The sequence below is a fragment of the Vigna radiata genome, chromosome 2 (genome assembly GCF_000741045.1).
Source record: "Vigna radiata var. radiata cultivar VC1973A chromosome 2, Vradiata_ver6, whole genome shotgun sequence".
Classification (NCBI taxonomy): Eukaryota; Viridiplantae; Streptophyta; class Magnoliopsida; order Fabales; family Fabaceae; genus Vigna; species Vigna radiata.
This window is the reverse complement of record NC_028352.1, coordinates 7386503-7394873: the sequence shown is the minus strand read 5'-3', so window position 1 is coordinate 7394873 and position 8371 is coordinate 7386503.

The following is an 8371-nucleotide window of genomic DNA, read 5'->3' as shown; positions in this document are numbered from 1 at the left end:
ATAAAATATCATTTCTCAAAAAATTGTTCAAAAACAATTGTTAAAGAAATGTTTTCTTTCTAAAAAAACACTGAAAACCTTAAAGAGTAAATTACAATTTTGCTTACATGGATTAGGTACAGATATGCATGCCAATTTATTATATCATTTTTTATTTTTAATTTTTTCTTTTATATTAAAATACATAAATTAATTCTTTTATAATTATTTATGTCAAATAATATAAATTTGTGTAAAGTCTTTATTAAATTAAAAGTGTTATATTCACATTGCATCATCCCTTGTTTGTTAAAAACACCAATTATTTTATATCAGTATTATGCAAGGACTGGAAACTGAAATGAATGATGAAAATTATCTAAAATTTGGCACTTTTATTTATTTATTTATTTATTTATTTGACTTTTTATTTTTATTTTTTAAAATATTATAGGTCTCTCTTATTGAGGTTTTAAGGTTCATTAGTATGTCTTTGTTTGCTGTTTTTTTTTTCTCTTCAGATCTTTCATTAAAAATGAATTTTAACAAAACATTACTATAATTTGTGTGCAAATTTTTATCTAATTTTGATAATTTTATTACATGTTTTTTCTCCATTCATTTTGAAATAAATCTCATTCATAATACTATGATGGTTGTCAACTTTAAGAAAAGGTCTTTATCAATAATAATTAATTCATTAATTTAAAATCTGAAAAAAAAAAACAATGATAATGTTTAATGTGCTTCACCAACATCTTATAAAATGACAAAAAGAATAAAAGTAAAGAAGTTAATAAATAATTGCCCTGAATTTTCTCATCCTACACTTTATAAAAGCATGTCTCACTTCTCTTTCATCAAAGGAATTGGTCAATATTTCATTATTGTTTTTATTAATGTGGAGGAGATTATACTCCATCTACTTTTCTGTCACCTACTTCAATAAATCTCTATTACAAATATTTTTAATTTTAAATAAACATTTATTTCAACATAATAATTAACGCAATAATTGTTGATATATATATATATATATATATATATATATATATATATATATATATTAACACAATAATAAAAAAAATAATTTCAATATAAAATTTTGATTATGTTAATTTTGTTTGAAATTCTTTTAATATTGAGATGGTCGAATACATGTTTATATTTAGTAATTATCTCATGTATTTATTAAAGAAAAACTTAATGTTAACATGTAATTAATTTTGAAGGTAATTTTTAACTTTTACTTTTCTGTTTTATAAATTTTAAATCCTTGTTAGTTTAGTAACATTATTATTTTATTGTGACTAATTTTTTCTTTAATAAATACATGTGATAATCATTGAAAATCAAATATATGTTCAACTATATTAATGATTAATGAAATTGAAATGAAAGTAACATAATTGATGTTTTTTTTACCAAGACTAGTTTTTTTATTGTACTAAAAATAAAATATGTTAATATTTGTTCTACTGAACCATTTATTTTCTTTTAATTTTTACTGTCTTCGTAAATTCATACATTACTAATTATTTGCTTAACAATAGATTCATTGTACATGTACATAGTTAATGTTTCATTGTATATGTACATAATCATAATTTATAACCGATTACAAAACATCTTTTAATTTTATATCATATTTTTTGTATAATTTTTTTTTTAGTTTCTTTTACCTTCTTATAACTTTATCCGTTTCAAAACTAATATAATAGAAACGACAATAAATCATGGAAGAAGAGAACAAAATTTAAAAATTGAATTTTCATGAGAAAGAAGAAAAAAGTGAAGAATAAAAGATAATAGTATATATATATATATATACACACCATTAAAGAGTGATTAATATAAAGAGATATTTGAAATGATTTTGTAGTTTCTTTTTTAATAAAGGTTATGGTTGTAAACTAATAATTTGTTTCTTATAATAAGATTTTAATCAAATAGAAATAAAAATTTTATTTTAAAAACAAATGTGTATGTTAGATACTTCATCGTGTTATTCAATTCCTTCTACTTTTATATTTCGATGAATTTTTTTCATAATTTTGTTTACAGAAGCAAAACGAAATTAATGCTTTGTCAACTAAAACTTATGTATAAGTAAAAAAAAAAAAAAAAAACTTTAAAAAGAACTTATAGAAATTATTTTGAACATAAACTAATTCTGATTTGATGTTTCGGTTGTGAGATCGAATAACTCTAAATACCTTAGCAATTCATTCTTCAACTTCGTCTGGTTTTGTTTTCTGGTCTCCTTCGCTCTTCTGTTCGGAGGTGTACTTGTTAAAGGTTCTCTGATGCTTAAGTGTAAATCGTAAGGTAATTTTAGATCAGTAATAAATACACAGAAAATGTGAATCACCTATCTCTTACCTTTGACTCATATCTATAGTTTTCGTCATGGGTCTAAGATTAGTGAAACTTTAATCACGACCTAATGACTCTAATCACTTCTTACCTTAAACTTTGCATAGATTATGGGTTCTCACCGATCGTAATCCTCGATCGTCCGGCCGAATTAATCACGGGAGATTTTTATGGTCGGTCGACCGATATGGTACAAAGATGGTTCTATGATCGTCAAGCTCATATGGTACACTGAGAAAAAAAAAACAAATTTCAATTATTTCTCCCCAATCCTTGTGGTGGAGTTGTTCGGAACATAGGAAAACATGCATGTTGGATGCATGCATTAGTTCTTAATGAATCAAGTGTTTTGAAATGTTTGCTTGTTGTATTAGTGTTGCTGTCGGTCTGAAAAGTAAAGTAATAGCATTGATGGTAAGTTTAGGAATAATGACTCTCCTACCCATATATCACATTTTTGATTGATTCCAAAAGAAGAGTCAAAACGAAAAGAAAGAAGTATAAGTAAAGGAAATGGTTTTCACGATAATCTTTGCAAGTGGGTATGTTGAAGTATAGTATTGAAGCATGAAGGTCCACTTGTCACATCTCAAAAGCCATCCCAAAAATAATGTAGGAGGGAGAAGGATTCATTCAACACCACATCCATGTGGAATGAAAATGACCTCACATTACACATTGTTACAAAATCAATATTTTGAGTTATTAAATGGGTTACCCATGTATTTTTTTGGAAAAAAAAGTAAATTTAATCATTTTTATTCAAGTTGTCTATGGTTTATACCGTTTTTCCTAAAATTGTCCTATTAAAAAAAAAAATTGACCATCCCTTTCAACCTAATTAAAAAGAAAAAAGTTTGTAACCGTGCAATTTAAAGTCTACATATTAATATTTTTAAAGTTTATTCTCATATATTTAAGATATTTTTTTATCGAGATATAAATAAAGTCTCACATTTAATAAAACAATAAATAAACATAAATTTATATATTGGTAAGACATTTTTGAAGTGTTATCAAAAATAAAAAATAATTTACTAGAGAAAAAATTATATGACTGTGATTTCCTAAAATTGATTTTCTTAAAGAAAAAATTGAGTATCTTTTTCAACCTAATTAAAGAAAAAGAGTTATAACTTTTGTTATCCAAAATCTATCAATTGATATTTTTTAGTTTATTTTCATGTATTTGAGGTATTTTATGTTAAAACACAAAATCTCATGTTGATAAAAAGTTTTTAAGTGGTATCAAAATAAATTTGTGAGAATTAAACCCAAAACGAATAATATTTTATTATTGTGAAAATATTGAACCTCGCAATTATTTTAATAATTTTATATTGAATTTGATAAGAGAGAAGGAGACGGTATTAGAAATTAATAAAGGAAAATGATAAGCATACATTTTTAAATCTTTCCACACTTATTAAATATTTAAAAATATTAATATTTTAATTTTCCTACTTGATTTTGTTTCTAAATATTTGATACTTTGTAGCAAAAATATATTTCTTTTGGTGTTAAATAGTTGTGGATTTAAAAATGTTATCTTTGTTTATCATCATCCGTAGTATTTTTTTATTTATTTTGGAAGTCATTAATTTAAATAATTACTTTTTTCTAAAACTTTCACAAAACAAAATATATTAATTCAAGCATAAGTTAAATAATGCAATAGGAATTCCTCTTTCGTAAGTAAAATTTTGATATTGAGATTCACATTTTTTTTTTATAAAATATCAATATAAAACTTTTGTTTGACATTGTGACAATTATTATCAGTTGAAAAGTGCCAAATTGATAGATTATGCATACAAGAATATTTAAGTTCGATCCATACCTTGAATGAATCAATTAACTAATAAATCTAATAAATTTATTTCAAGATATTATGAAAAGAAATGAAACTATTACAACCTTAAAACATATTATATTAGTTAATTTAGTGGTGATTAAAAAATAATTAATAATTTTGATAACTTGAAAAACATGTACATCATTGGAGAAATAATAATAATTGGTTCATTTGATGATTCGATAGGCTTTATGGGTCTTTTTGCACCCCACCCTTATTGTCCCATGCATAACAATCATCACAACTTCACAACCACCTTTGAATTTATTGTTCATCCTTGTTTCTATTGCAAATCAAAAAGATCAACACCAATTTTTTTATGATGTATATAACTAAATAATATTTTTTTTTATGATGTATATAATTTAATATTTTTTATGAATAGGAATTTTTATTAAAAAGAAAGTGACTCCAGGTCAATAAAGGAAAGTTAGAATCAATTGCTTTTATTAATTTGTGAAAAGCTAACAGTTATTATTATTTCACCTTTTTATTAGAAAAAGGAGTGACTATATGTATACATAATAGGAAAAGATAATTTATGATTCATTTCAATTCCTTGTTTAGTTTTTTTTTTTTTTAATTATTAGATAAGTGTTTTCGTCTTTATAAATTTAAATATAATTAAAATAACATGTTTAAACTAAAAAAATTTAAAAATTATAAATGATAGCTCTATTTTGTTTTTTTTTTTTTGTTAATAATCGAATACACTTCTCGAGTACTAGTGCAGAAAGGGTTTTAGACGTTAGTTATTTTAGACTTTTAACATCATATATGAAACCGACGTTTATTCAAGTGATGTTAAATGAGACGTTGGTTAGGATATAATTGACGTCTACATAGACGTCGGCTGTCTACAACACCAATGTCTGCATAAACGTCGATCATAGTTACAATAGACGTTTCACTTGTCCAGAGGTGACTTCTATAGGTCTTGGAGCGTTTTGTCCACTGTAATTCATTGGACGTCGATTTGTACACTGAGAGACATTTGTAGACGTTGGTTTTGCATTAATCAGCGTCTTGTGAGTGTTTTTTTTTCTAAATATTTTATTTTTCCAATAAAACTATGCCTGAAAATCAGAAAATTCACCCAAAACAATATATATATATATATATATATATATATATATATATTATCGATACTTTTACTGTATTTTTATCCATGTCATGCTCTTATCTATCATTCATCTAGAAACGATATCGATCTTTTTTGTTAATTTTTCTCTGTGATTATAATTTAATTTATTTTCATTATCTCTTTATTTAAAGAATATTTGCTTTATCTTTATATAAGTTCCTATATGTATGTATTTAACTTTTTTCTTATCAGTATATAAAAATCAATATCATATAACATGGTTTGATTATGGAATGTTTAGATAAGTAGTAGGATTTTAGTGATGATTTGAAAATCTTTGCTAGTCGAAATAGAACTTTTTATTATTCAAAAAGTGAAAATTTATTTCTAAAAAAACTTTACAACGTTCAAGTAAATAAGAAACTTTGGAATTTTTATAAATAATATTAAATATAAATGATTATTTAATAAATATTAATTGCAGTTTATATAATTAACATATACCATAAATCTAGATTCTCATTAAAATAATATTGATCTCAACTATTAATAACAAATTAATGATTTGTTAGAAAGTTTAGAAACTTAATTTAAATAATTGCATGCTATAAATAAATGTTAAAATTGATAATTAAAACAAATGACCCTGTACAATTATATCCTCTTAAACCTAATCTGATTACGTTCTATAATAAATTTATAATAAATGAATATACAGCCACACGAACTATACACAATCTGTTTAGAAAAGAGTGTAATCATAATCCTGAAAGAAGTAACAACAAATACAAAATATGGTGTTATTAGGCTTTCTCTCATATCGGAGAATTCAGAAGTTTAAAACTCTACCCTTCTAAAACTTATCATAAAAAGAAATGCCACGTATGAGATATTTATTTTGATAATATTTAATATATGTTAAATAATTACTATTTTTTGTGGTGTCTACAATTTCTTTTTTTCAAATTTATCATTTAACTTTTATAATTTTTTTTAAAATTTAATATTTTTTATTTAATCATTTATAAATTTAACCATTTTCAGAATTCAATAAATAAAAATTGTCTACAAAATAAATTAAAAACTATATAATTAATTTGTAAAAATTATTTATATTTATTTTTTATTATAAAATAAATATATTTTTTAAGTAAAGTTGTCTTAGGCATCACTAAAATTCATCAATAATTTATCTTTATTAAAATAAAATAAAATAAAAGAATACAAAAACAACAAATCTAATTAAAATTAAGTTTCATATAAAACTTATTATAAAAAATTTAAATAGATAAAATATTAAATCACTTATATTGTAATTTGTGAATTAAAATTAAATTAACCAGTTTATTAATATGATTATTTCATGTATAAAAAAAATGAGTGACTCTAATATCAATTGTATATATGTTTATAAAAATATAAATATTTTTGTCATTTCCTTTCAAGATTTCAAAGAATTATTCCTTGATAAAAAAACCTGCACAATGAATAACTAACCAATCAAAATTTCTGAAAGTCTTTCCTCCAAGCTTGTTGGAAAATATAATTGATCTTATAAACTCTGCATAAACGTGTTTCTTAAAAATCTAAAATACTATTTAAGTATTCACTCTGATTTTTTTTAGAAATACCATCACATAAAGCAAAACTAGAACAATTTACTGTATCTTATTAATATTTACCTTAAACCAATAAACCAATTAACCAGATGAAACTTATTTATATTACGTCTATAATAAAACTATCATATTCTCTTTAATTTGAATATTAAAAAATTTTAGTACCAAAATATTAAAAATCATATTACTCACATATTTCCTAGATTTATTTCATGTCATACAAATTAATTATTTAATTTGAAAAACATAACAAAAGAAAAATAATTGACTCTGAAATCAACTTTAATTTTTTATCTCCAATTTATTAAGATAATTACTCTGATAACCATTATTTCAATCACTATAAACAAAGTTTCAAGAAAAACAACCGAATAAACATCACATAAAATAAATCTTAAGAAAAATTCCCTCAACTATTCTATTACATAACTTTTTAAAATATATATATATTTCAAAATAAAAATATCTATTATAATACATATTGTTAAAAGTGGATTTTAGACCTAACTCAATTTTACAAAATCATAAGTTTATATTCACTTATATACACTTAAATAATGTCATCTCTAATCCACGTTTATGCATACATTATTTTTAAAGACATATCACTGTACCAAATGCAAGCATAATGGTAAGCTATATAGGTACAGTATCCACGCATCATAGGTCCAAAGCAAACTATTGCCATTACTGTTGTGCATAGAAATTTTTGGCAGCTTCTTGGGAAGGTTATAACTGTATTAATATTCCGACCTTATCAAGCATACGTAACGTACTGTAAGAACCTCTTTTCTAATGCACCTGAAGATAACATAATCAGAACTAGGATAGAGATCAATCATCACAATTTTTTTTCTTTTTTTTATGAATTTTTTAATTATAGATAAAAATCACTTTCAAAAGAATAATTATATTCTTCAAAATAAATTTTAGTTGCTGCATATACTCAAATTTAAAATGGAAAAACAAAATTGTCACGCTACCATAGGCGTGAATTAAACAGAGTTCAATAATAGAAGTGGGAAAAAGAAAAGAAGAATCACGCACTCTGTTCAATTTTGGACGGTGATTTAAGAGTCTGTTTTCAACACGTGAATAGAGATAAAACTTCTTGAAACAGTAAATAAATGAAAATAAACATTATTTTAGTTTAATTTAAATTAAATTTAAATTAGAATTTACTATCGTAATATAGTACTAGAATTTTTAAAAACTTATTTTTTTATTAAACGTCCTCTTCAAAAAGTGAATCCCTCACTCTTTCTTAAGATGGGTTTATATAAATAAGGATAATGATATTTAATAATATTTTTTATAATATTTTATTATTATTTTGTGATTGATTCAGTGTTTATGATTATTATTATTGATTATGAAATAATTTTGAACGAATCACAAAATGACGGGTAGATGATATTAAAATATTGTCAAAAAAATATTGTCAAAAATATCATTATC